The 12,183-nt window shown below is 60.0% G+C and overlaps 1 pseudogene; it reads right to left on the bottom strand.

Annotated features, from left to right (window-relative positions):
- Nucleotides 1-1,386: 1,386 nt before the first annotated feature.
- On the bottom strand, nt 1,387-3,535 carry LOC102124584 (uncharacterized; annotated as a pseudogene).
- Nucleotides 3,536-12,183: the final 8,648 nt, after the last annotated feature.

The following is a 12,183-nucleotide window of genomic DNA, read 5'->3' as shown; positions in this document are numbered from 1 at the left end:
CTGCCCAGGACGCTCAGGCCAGGACTGTCCCTGGCGCTCACTGTTCCAAGATGAGAGAGGGCAGGGAGTCCATCTCCAGACTGGGAGGCCTCCGGGGCTAGGGTGTAGCCTGTTAGGGACCACTGTCCCACCTCGGTGGTCAGGGACTTCAAACTAGGGGTGGAGAAGCCCTCTGAATGCTTTTGGTGTTCAGCCTCACGGGACTAGTGCAGGGGTGAGGTAGAAGTGTTCGCCCTCCCCCCAGAAAGAGGCCTGGGGAGGCTGCCGTCTGCCACCCCCAGCTGCTCTCTTCCACCCTGCACCCACCCTGCTTCAACCACCTGCCTCCCACCCACCTCGGGAAGAAATGGAGGCCAAACACCTCTTCCATGGGATGTGGGGGTTTCTAAGCGAAAGGCTAAGCTGGGCCAAGTCCTGGGTGAGCCCCAAATGCAGGGCAGGGCCAGGGAGGCAGCAGGCTTGGCCACTGTGGGAGGGTGTGCTCCCTGGTTGGCTGGTCATCCTCCAGGGGCAGGTGCCCCAGCGAGGGACCCCGCTCCACGTGCTCCCAGGGCAGCAGGAAGGCCAGGAAACAGGAGCCTGGGTCCAGTCCCACCTCGAAGCCTTGGGCTGGAGGTTCTCCCCCCGGGCCTCAGTTTCCCCTTGTGTCAGAGGAAGGTGGCAGGGAAGGGCTGGGTACCCTGAGTCTGGAAGTCCTGTACAGTGAGGGGCAGGGCTCCATTTTCGGCTGCAGGACCATCAGCCCTAGAAGAGCCCTCCTCTTTCCTAGTGGACCCGGAGATGCCCAACCCTCCCTCTGCACCCCAAGCCTCCAGCGGGGACCCGACTCTGGGCATTCCCCTCCTTTTTCCAGAGTCTGCAGTCCTGGGCCTTCAGGACTCACCCCCATCACTCCTGCCCTCTGCCTTGCCCACCTCAACTCTCCAGCTCGGGGGACATGCCTCATGGGCATGGGGTGGGGGCAGGGCCAGCCGAGGTGTAGAGGGGGCTCCCTGGTCCACAGCCTCAGTTCCCTATTTCCTTTCCCCAGTATGAGGAACTGGGGGACAACAAACAGGGCCCCGGACTCCCCAGGAGCCCTGCTGCCTTGGATGTCCCAGAGGTGCCCCCACCCCCCAGCCCTGGGCCACCCCTCCCGACACCACAGGCAGTGATCCAGAGTGGGCTGAGGAATTTCCAACTTTCTCACGACAGATGCAGGCAGCTGCCAGTTTTCAGCTGAGACGCCTTGGTGTCTGCTCTGGAGTGATTCTGTAATCGCACAGTGCAATAACGGTGCTTGGCCCTCGATTATTAAATTGTATTTATGTAATTACAGTGTATAAATATAAATATACACGCACACCCCAGCCACTAAGGGGCAGGCGTGATGCAGGACGCTGGGGTTGAGCAAGGTGTGCCTGACAGGGGCCCTATGGAGGCCCCAGGCTTAGGCCAGGTGCAGCTCCGTTACCAGAGAGGCAGTGGGGGCTGGAGGGCAGGGGTTAGCTGGTGTGAAGGTGGGTCCTACCCATGGTGCGGGGTGTGGAGGGCAGAGGGGAGACGTCCAGGGAATCTGGGTGGCACCGGACACCAAGGGAGGGGACCCGGGTGTGAGGAGGCCCTGGTCTTGGTCTGGCAGCTGTGTCCATTCTGGAGTGACGGGGAGGGGCTCTGGGGGCTCGCTCTGCAGGCAGCAAGTGCTCCCTGAGGACCCCCTGGACAGGTGCCCCCGTCTGACAGGCAGGGCCTGAGGCTGGAGGAGGCTGGGGTGAGGAGGCAGACACAGGTGGCGCCTGGCCGGGAGCCTGGTATTGGCCATGGGCCATGCCCTTCCAACATTCTACTCTGGCCTGGAGGCTGCCAGGGTGCTGGGGTGAGGCCGACACCCAGTCCTGGGACTGTCAAGAGCACAGACCAACCCATCTAGGCAGATGAAGGTCCCCACAGAGTGAGTGAGGGGTGGGGAGTGGATCTGGAAGGGCTAGGGCCACCAGCCCCCATGGAACCTGAGCCCCCACGGCCCCTGAGCCCCCACGGCCCCTGAACCCCACGGGCCCTGAACCCCACGGCCCCTGAACCCCACGGGCCCTGAACCCCACGGCCCCTGAGCCCCCACGGGCCCTGAGCCCTGGCCTGAGTACCTGTGGCTGGCTCTGGGTAGTGGGCCCTACAGAGGGGCTTCTGCCCATAAGTTTCCTGTAAGCTTCCCCTGGGACAGGGGAGACGTGGCTGGATCTTGGGGAGTGGAGGAAGCCAGGCAGTGTCTGTAGCTGGGGCGATCCTGGACTCCGCTGTGCTAGGGCTGTCTGGGCTCACGGGTGACGCTGCCCGCACGTTCAGGCCACCACCTGTCCCTGGCGGCCACAGACGGTCAGTCCAGGTGGGCTCAGAGGAGCCCCCATCAGGTATGGGCGTGCTGTTTTTGTTCAGAAGCCCCTGACCCCCCCTGCAACACACATGAAAAGAATATTCGACAAGTGTGTTTAAAACATCTTGGGCATTCAAAACACACAGATAACCGGCTGGGCGCGGTGGCTCACGCCTGTAATCCCAGCACTTTGGGAGGCCAAGACAGGCGGATCATGAGGTCAGGAGATCGAGACCATCCTGGCTAACATGGTGAAACCCTGTCTCTACTAAAAATACAAAAAAAAAATTAGCCGGGCGTGGTGGCGGCGCCTGTAGTCCCAGCTACTTAGGAGGGTGAGGCAGGAGAATGGCGTGAACCCGGGAGGCGGAGCTTGCAGTGAGGCAAGATAGTGCCACTGCACTCCAGCCTGGGTGACAGAGCGAGACTGCATCTGAAAAAACAAAAAAAACCAAAAAATCACACACGGATAGACAGACGGACATGCTGGACAGGAGGGGCTGCTGGTCGGCGGGGTGGTGCTGGCCCTCCTGAGGACCTGGGGACGGCAGGTCCCTGGAGCCTGATGGTCAGTCCTGGCCCTACAGGGAGTTGGGCACGAAGGGGTCAGGGGGTGGCAGGCCTGGCCAGGCATCCCTCAGGCCCGTCCCTGAGCTGAGGAGGTGGGGTCCTGTCCTGCCCTGCCACCCTGACACTGATCTTGCGTCCCATCCCCCGCAGTGACAGAGGAGCCGACCAGACAGTGGCTCAAGGTGCAGCTCGGCCGGACTCAGGGCTGGCGGGCTCAGGGTGGGCGGGTGACTCGGTGGCCCGTCACACCCGCCAGCCCCAGCAGGGGGCAGTGTGGCTCCAGGGACGCCAGCGGAGGCGGGTGGGGGAGGGGCAGCTGGCTCCTCCGATTGCCGGAGGGTCTTCAGGGCAGAGCAGGGAGGGAACGATGGGACCTTCCCTGCTTCTGTGTCCAAGCTGGACAGGCCTGCCCGCTCCAGGCCAGCCCAGCACCGTCACCCAGCGTGGACGCCTTGACTTCCACGCTGGAGCCCCAACCCGGGCAGGGATCAGGAAGGCCAGCGGCCAGGCATGCCCCAGGGGAGGGCTGCAGAGCATGGTCCACGCCCACCTCCCTTCCCCTGGCTCCGAGCACTGGGAAGGGGGGTGCAGCTCACCTGAGGTCTCACCTGGCATCGGCCCCGAGGCCACCCCAGCCTCCCCGATGACTGAGGCAAAGGTTCAAGGGCGGCAGGGCCAGCAGGGGCTCCTGAGGTCAGCCCAGGCCCCAGCAAGGCTGAGGCTGAGTGGGCAGGGCTGGCCACAGAGATGGGGACCTGGGACAGCACCGCCAGACAGCGGACGTCACCAGGCTCCTCCCGATGCTCAGGCTTTCACAGGGATCCATAAGCTGTAACGGCCCCCAGTCAGCACCCTCCAAAGACAGGCTGCGGCCGGGGCTGGGGCTGGAGCTGATGGCGGAGCAACCCACACCCCCCAAGGCCCCTAGAGTCCACAGCAGCTGGGTGTGGTGAAGCCTGACTATCCCCATGGGCAGTGCCAGAGCTCCCAGCCGCCTTGCGAGTCATGGGGGTGGGGGCCTCATTTGGCTGAACCCCAGAAGGGCAAGTGGGGCATGAGTGGCCTTGTCCTGCCCCAGCCCAGAAAGCTGTGGTCCCGGAGAGAGTGGCTGTCCAGCCCCCCACACCATGCAAAAGCCCCCGCCCCAGCAAATCCACCCAAGGCAGACTCATCTCTACCCAGTTCCGGACGTCTGACCTCTCCCCCGCTGCGTGGGTGCCTCTGTCCCTTCCTCAGTGCCCCAGGCCTCTGTCTCTGTCCTTCATCCCCATAACCCAACACTGTGACAGGAGGGAGGGTGGAGGAGGGGGGAAGAGGGAGCAGGAAGGGGCCGCAGAGGGGAGGAGGGGCCCTGTGTGCTCTGGGGCCCTGGAAGGAAGGTCGTGTGATGGGGTCCTCTTGAGCACACTGGGCCCGTGGTAGGGGTGGGCATGGGCAACATGGAGCAGGCCCCCCAAAACCTGTCCTCCCCACTCAGCCACAGGCACTGACCACCCAGGACAGGGCAGTAAGAGCTGTGGGCTGCCCAGGGAGGGTGGGCAGGGGTGCTGCCCTTTGCAAGGACAGGAGCTCCTGGGTAGGGAGAAGGGTACGGGGTAGGGATGGGAGTTAGAGGGACTCTGGCTGCATCTGTAGCCCAGGGGGCTGCTGCCTGGCCTGCACTCCAGGTCTCTGTCTCATCCCCAATGTCCCCGAAGGTGGCCTGTGCCATGGGGCAGTGGCAGCCCCTGGCCACCTAGCCTGGCTTTTGGAGCTGGGTGGTGCCCAGACTGGAGGAGGCCGGGTGGGTGGCTCCTGACCACCATCTTACTGTTCCTACCATCCCATCTCCTGCGTGGAGGGCAGGGCTGCCTCAGGAGTTAGCAACTCTCAGTTCTGATTCCCGGACATGAAGAAACTTGGGATAAGGCCCCCAGTTCTCAGAGAGGCCCTTTGAGCTTCCAGTCTCATCATCGGAAGAGCCCAGCATTGCCCTGGGTCATTCCACACCCTGCCCTTTGGGGGCACCAGCCAGGAGAGGATGGTCCCAACATCCAGAAGCTTCTGGAAGGATGGGCCGCCTGGCAGCAGGCGCTTCTGGGCCAGAGCTGGGTGGGAGGGAGGGCAGAGGTCAGGGGGCGTGTGCTGGACACTGAGGGCACCGAGTCCTCTCCACTGCCTCCCTGCTCTTCCCAGCACAGCTGTGCTTGGCACCCCTGCAATCAGGGCAGAGAGGGAGGGGTTAGGGGTCACTGAGTCAGCCCAGGCAGCCCCACCCCTCCCCACCTCCTCCATCGTCTTTCAATCAATATCAAGTGGACGGGAGATAAATTTGGGAGCAAAGAATCCCAAGCAGCCACATAAATCACAGTCATGACCATTCAGATTAAATCAGTCGCTGTAATAGAATCAATTTAGCTGATGCCGCGGGTCTCCCCACGTTTAATCTCCGTCTCCAGCTGCTGATGGGAAAGGGGCTGTCCAGCAAGCCCTCCGGTGACCCTCCAGGCCTGGCCCACAGGGCTCTGCGGCCATCACGCTGGGAAGAAAGGCTGGGCCATCTTGGGGAAGCTACGGGGATCAGGGCTCCAGGACCCAGCCATTCCTGTTATCCTTTTTCCCCAGAGTGGACGTGGACCAGGGGAGGCCCAGAAAGAGGCCTGCACCCAGGACGGCTCAAAAACCATCGGACAGATCCGAAGCCTCCCCCAGGGCCAGGATTCCAGGCTGAGCAGCCATGCCCCAGGCGGGACTCAAGTCTGGGTAGCGGCCACAAGTCCAGGAGCAGCTGGATAACGTCCAGGGCGTTGGCATCAGGCAGGAGACCTGGCTGGACACAGGGCTGTCCGAGAGGCTGGGCCTGAACATAGAGCCAGGCTCCCTGACAGCAGCTTCTGGCCTTCTCACTCCCTGCAGAGGCCCTCACTCTTCCAGCCTCAACCTGGATCTCTCTGAATGTTGGGCCAGATGCACACCTGTCCTGGGGCCGGCGCCTCTCTCTCTCTCTCTTTTTTTTTCTTTTGTTTGAGACGAAGTCACTCTTCGTTGCCCAGGCTGGAGTGCAGTGTGTGATCTCAGCTCACCACAACCTCTGCCTCCCGGATTCTCCTGCTGCAGCCTCCCGAGTAGCTGGGATTACAGGTGCCCACCACCACGCCCAGCTAATTTTTTTTTCGAATTTTTAGTAGAGACGGCGGTTTTGCCATGTTGGCCAGGATGGTCTCGAACTCCTGACCTCAGGTGATCTGCCCGCCTCGGCCAAGTACAGACTTTTCATAACACAAACGCTGTGAGAGCTCATCACACACACAGGCACTGACTAAGGCAACAACTAAAAGATACTGTTGGCCGGGCGTGGTGGCTCACGCCTGTATTCCTAACACTGTGGGAGGCCGAGGCAGGCGGATCACCTGACGTCGGGAGTTCAAGACCATCTTGACCAACATGGAGAAACCCCATCTCTACTAAAAAAATACAAAAAATTAGCCGGGTGTGGTGGCGGGCGCCTGTAGTCCCAGCTACTCGGCGGGCTGAGGCAGGAGAATCGCTTGAACCCAGGAGGCAGAGACTGTGGTGAGCCGAGATCACACCATTGCACTCCAGCCTGGGCAACAAGAGTGAAACTCCGTCAAAAAAAAAAAAAAAAAAAAAAAAAAAAAAAAAAAAAAAACCAAAAGAAAGAAAGAAAGAAAAGAAAAAAGATACTGAGGCACTGTTTATTAAAATGAAGTCCCTTGAGACAAGAAGTTGAAAAATGTTAGTAAATTTAACTAATGACTATAAAACAAAGCCTAGTAAACAAACAAAACTGAAATCGGAAAGCCTCCCCTCCCAAGATGGCGGGGAGGACTCTGCGGGTGCCCGGAGGAGGTCACTGCCTGTCATGGCCTTGGGGGATCCATGGGGTGAAAAGCTATAAACTTGGTTGGAAAAAACCCCTGCAGATCTTATAGCATTTAAAAACATTAAAGGCCAGCTGGGTGCGGCGGTGGCACGTGTCTGTGGTCCCAGCTGTGTGGCAGGCTGAGGTGGGAGGATGGCTTGAGCCCGGGCTACATTGCTACAACATTTTTTAAAGAAAATTAGGCCGGGCGCGGTGGCTCAAGCCTGTAATCCCAGCACTTTGGGAGGCCGAGACGGGTGGATCACGAGGTCAGGAGATCGAGACCATCCTGGCTAACACAGTGAAACCCCGTCTCTACTAAAAAATACAAAAAAACTAGCCGGGCGAGGTGGCGGGCGCCTGTAGTCCCAGCTACTCGGGAGGCTGAGGCAGGAGAATGGCCTGAACCCGGGAGGCGGAGCTTGCAGTGAGCTGAGATCCGGCCACTGCACTCCAGCAAGGGGGACAGAGAGAGACTCCGTCTCAAAAAAAAAAAAAAAAAAAAAAGAAAAGAAAATTAGTTGGGGGCCGGGTGCAGTGGCTCACGCCTGTAATCCCAGCACTTTGGGAGGCTGAGGCGGGCGGATCACGAGGTCGGGAGATCGAGACCATCCTGGCTAACACGGTGAAACCCCGTCTCTACTAAAAATACAAAAAAAAGCTAGCCGGGCGTGGTGGCGGGCGCCTGTAGTCCCAGCTACTCGGGAGGCTGAGGCAGGAGAATGGCGTGAACTTGGGAGATGGAGGTTGCAGTGAGTTGAGATGGTGCCACTGCACTCCAGCCTGGGCCGCAGAGCGAGACTCCGTCTCAAAAAAAAAAAAAAAAGAAAAGAAAAAGAAAAAGAAAAAAAAAAGAAAAAGAAAAGAAAATTAGCCAGGCATGGTGGCTACTCAGGAAGCTGAGGCAGGAGGATTGCCTGAACTGGGGAGGTGGAGGTTGCAGTGAGCCGAGATGGTGTCACCGCACTCTGGCCTGGGCGACAGCAAGACTCAGTCTCAAAACAAACAAACAAACAAACAAAAACAAAAAAAGAGAGAGTAAATGGCCGGGAACAGCTCAGACCGTGCTGTGGAGGAGGCAGGAGTGGGTGCCCCCTCCTGCCGAACATCCAGGCCTCGGGGGAAGCTACGGGAGGTGGGATGGAGCCCAGTGCAGCCTGGAGACAGGGTCTTGGGCCAGGCAGAGTCTGGAGCAGGGAGCGCCGGGGCCACAGGGGCAGTGGCACTCATACCTGTAGTCCCACCTGTGGTGGGGAGAGGTGGGTGGCTCCGTGAGCGGTGCTGGGAAAATCAGTAATTCCACATGGGAAAAATCAGGGCTGTACTTCCCACCACACACAAATGCATTTCCAATGAATTAATGGCTTCAGTGAGAAAAGCAAAGCTTTGTAACTTTTAGAAGAGCATATGTGAAAACATATTGAAGAGCTTTGAGTAAGAAAGGGTTTTTAAGGACAAGACCCCAAAAAACTCAAACTATAAGAAAGAAGAGATTAATGCATTTGAATACATTAAAATTTAACAATTCTGCACATGCTTTAACAAATGAAGCCAAAGGCCACTCACGTAACCAATGTATAATCACGAAAAATACCCAGCAGCCCAACAGGAAATGGGCAAAGAACTGAAACAGGCGACTTGCAGGAAAATCAAATGGCCCAGAAACATATTCGAGATGTTCCACCTAACTCGTAATCAGGGAAATGCAAATTACAATAAGAAGATTCCACATCACACTCAGCACCGTGGTGAAAACTCAATGTCTCCCATTGGGATGTTGGCCCGTTGGTGAGATGGGGTGTCTCACACCCGCGGTGCACAGCCTCCTTGGAAGGCATCAGGCAAAATCGAGGAAGTGGGAGACATCTGGGCCTACGATCCAGTGATTCTGCTCGCAGGAATATCTCCTGGAGAAATTCTTCCACCCTGCAAAAGAGGCTGCACTTGCAGCTTTGCTCTTGGAGGGGAGGGTCCAATGGCTGGGGTCAGTGCACACCCCACAGAGTGACCTGAGGACAACCAGAGCAAGGCAGTCAACACAGGGGACAGCAAAGCCCTACATGAGCCAAAAACGTCCTCACGGAGGACCCTGCGCTCTGTGGGCCACACATGCCAGTACTGAAACCTAAACCCACGACATCACTCAGGCATCGGGGCTGGGGAAGTCGTCCACCTGGTAACAGAGCCCAGAGGCTTAGGAGGCCAGAGGGCTCAGACTCCATGAACCTGGGCCAGGAAGTGCATGGAGTTGGTTGGCCGTAATCTTCTGTCTTCTGTCCTCAATATTTAAAATGTTTTTTTATTTAAAAAATGTTCTTGGCCGGGCGCGGTGGCTCAAGCCTGTAATCCCAGCACTTTGGGAGGCCGAGACGGGCGGATCACAAGGTCAGGAGATCGAGACCATTCTGGCTAACACGGCGAAACCCCGTCTCTACTAAAAACACAAAAAATTAGCCGGGCGAGGTGGCGGCGCCTGTGGTCCCAGCTACTCGGGAGGCTGAGGCAGGAGAATGGCGGGAACCCGGGAGGCGGAGCTTGCAGTGAGCTGAGATCTGGCCACTGCACTCCAGCCTGGGCGACAGAGCGAGACTCCGTCTCAGAAAAAAAAAAAAAAAAAAAAAAAAAAAAGTTCTTAATCCACATTAGTAGATTTCACTATCCTGGGGACAGCAGAAGAGGGAGGGGGACCCGTGGGTTTCCGTGAAGACGGGGAGGAGCTGCGTGGACTCCGCCTGCCGATTAGAAAGCGTGGGTCCCGGGCCTGGGCCCACCTCCCCAAGCTCAGCCTGGGACCAGCTCTGCCGGCTCCCGACCGGCCCTTGAGGCTGCTCTGATCCTGCTGTGGCTGTCACGGATGCTGGGCCCAGGGCGGCCGCACCTGGAGTGTGGCTCTGAGGCCAGATCTGTGTTGTTTGTGTGTGCTGTGAGCATATGTGCACACCCGTCAGCGTGTGTGTGTGTGCCCAGCGGGCAGCCCATTCAGCTGGTGTGGGGTGTCGTCTTTTTTCTAGCTAAGACGCGGCTCTTCCCCATCGGGATGGGAATATGGGCACGCGGCTGATGCATTAAAGGCACCACGTGCTGCTGGCGTTGCCGCTGTCTTAATGGGCTTCGCTGCGCGGCAGGGCAGGGCTGGCAGGTGGTAATGAAGGAGACTGATGACTCCGTGGTTACAGTAACTGAATGGTTGTGTCTGGTCAGACTGTCAATGGGGGGCATGCCCTGCGAGCCAATGACTATGGGCTGCCTGGGTGGGCACAGAGAGGACTGAGGGTGTGGCGTCTCCCTCCTCTGCGATGCCAGGGTGTGCAGGTGCACCCATGTGTATCTATGTGTATGTGACGGCTGCACACACGCTTGCTGATGTGGACTCACACGCACCCCTGTGTCCCAGGGAGACGGGGGCAGGGCCCACAGGGGAACGAAGCTGGGATGGGCGCCACCAGAGAGGCCGAATCGCACAGGGGTGGACACAGAACGGAGGCAGCGGCCGGCCCAGGATGGTCAGGGCCTGGCTGGCACAGCTTGGGGTCCTGTGCCCACCCTGTGCTCCTAAGGCCCTGGGCCAGCCTGGGAGCACCCTGGGTTCTGAGGATGCGCTCACTGGCCTGCAGGCACCAAGCTCCACCCGTCCCAGCCTGGACAGGGCCCTGGGGAGCCCACTGGTCAGGGACTGAGGGGGCCTCTCATGCTGAGCGGCCTCTGCGTGGCGCTCCCTCCCCATCCCTGGAACTGGGCTAGGAACCTTCTGGAACATGCCTTCCACGGGACCCTCTCATGCCCTTGCATGACTGCACCTTGTTCCTGTGTCACCAATGAGGACATGGGCTCTGAGCCGCCGAGTGACCTGTTGGGGGCAGAGCTGGTGCCAGCCGTCCCAGCTTGAGGACTTGCCATAGCTTGGGACACATGGAGGGAAGGTAGGGGGAGGTGCTGAGGGGATGAGGGGATGAAAGGCAGAGCTGGACCTTGGGGCAAGGCCAGTGGCAGCACCGGGCTCCTGGACACAGCAGATGGCCCCAGGGAACTGGCCCTGCCCTGTCCTGCCCTGGAGACCCCTCCGCCTCCAAGTCCTCGTGGGCCTGGCTTCACGTCCCCAGCTCTTGCCCGGTGTGACGGGTGGGCATGGAGGGTGCCTCAGCCCAGCCCAGGGAGGACCAGCCACGCGGCAGGAAGGCGGAGGGAGTGCCTAGAGCCAGCAGGGCGGCCACCAACACCCCACACTGACGCAGGGACCGAGGCACCCGGGCCGGTTTCCAGGAGAGCCCGGCGCTGGCCCCTCCCTTACTCTTAGGGTTCCCGCCCAGGCAGGCTGGTGTGGGGACTGGGAACCAGCGTGACCCAAGACAGGTCGCCCGCGTGTCCTCTCACATCCGATTCCACCAACACCAAGGTTCCTTCGCAGGCTCCTGGGAAAATCCATTTTCCGCCTCTTTGGGCTTCCGGAGGCGTTTCCTTGGCTGGGGGCCCCTCACAAAGCCAGCAGTGGCCGGCCAGTCCCCTCACGCTCACCTCTGCCACAGCTTCCCTCTTCCACTTAGCAGGATGGGGGTACCCTGTGCCCTCGCGGGTCACCCAGGGCAGCCTCCCTGTTGAGGGAGCTGATGGACCGTCCACAGCTGCAGGTCCCCACTGCTGTGTGAACTCACAGGTCCCAGGGTGAGGAGGCGGGGGTCTTCGGGGCTGTCATTCTGCCGCTCACAGGTGGGAGCCTCCTCACAGGGCATCGGGCCTCAGTGGCAGCTGGGGAGCTGCAGGGGCTGTGGGGTGCCCAGCAGGGCGGGCTCAGTACTGCCCGCAGGACCACCCTGCTGTTAGGGCGACTCGGCGGCTTGCAGCCTTCTCAGCTCAGTTCCTGTCAGCTGACCGGGACGGCTCTGCCCCGCCTGCGCTTGCCCTAGGAGCTGGGGGTCTCCATCCAGCAAGACTGCGAATGAGGCCACCCCGAGACCGGCTGCCACAGATCACATGCTGGCCCTGGCTGCTGGCTAAGGCCAGGGGACACCCTCCTTGAGACTCCCAGGGTGAGGCTTAGCTCCTGAGGACCGAGCGGCCTCTGCATGGCGCTCCCTCCCCATCCCTCCGCCTCTCCAGATCTCCTGCCTGGCTCAATGCACGTCCATCCTGGGCCCTCCCAGCCTTACCTGGCCGAGCCATGGCCTTGCCCACCTGCCTGGGCCATTCCCTCCTGACCGGGTGCGATCTGCAGACAGCAGTGTCAGCGTTGCATGGAGGAGCCGTGGCCGACGCCCACAGCACGTGCTATGTCTGTAAGCTGCACCCAGTCCAGCCTGGCTGCTCCCCGTGTGAGCCTGAGCTTGCAGGCCAGAGGAGACGACCTTGGGCTTTGGCCCCAAGCCTGTGAGTCACACCCCTGCCCTCAACTCACCTGCCTCAGCTG

The sequence above is a fragment of the Macaca fascicularis genome, chromosome 20 (assembly GCF_037993035.2).
Source record: "Macaca fascicularis isolate 582-1 chromosome 20, T2T-MFA8v1.1".
Taxonomy (NCBI): Eukaryota; Metazoa; Chordata; class Mammalia; order Primates; family Cercopithecidae; genus Macaca; species Macaca fascicularis.
This window is presented reverse-complemented; position numbering and strand designations above follow the sequence as displayed.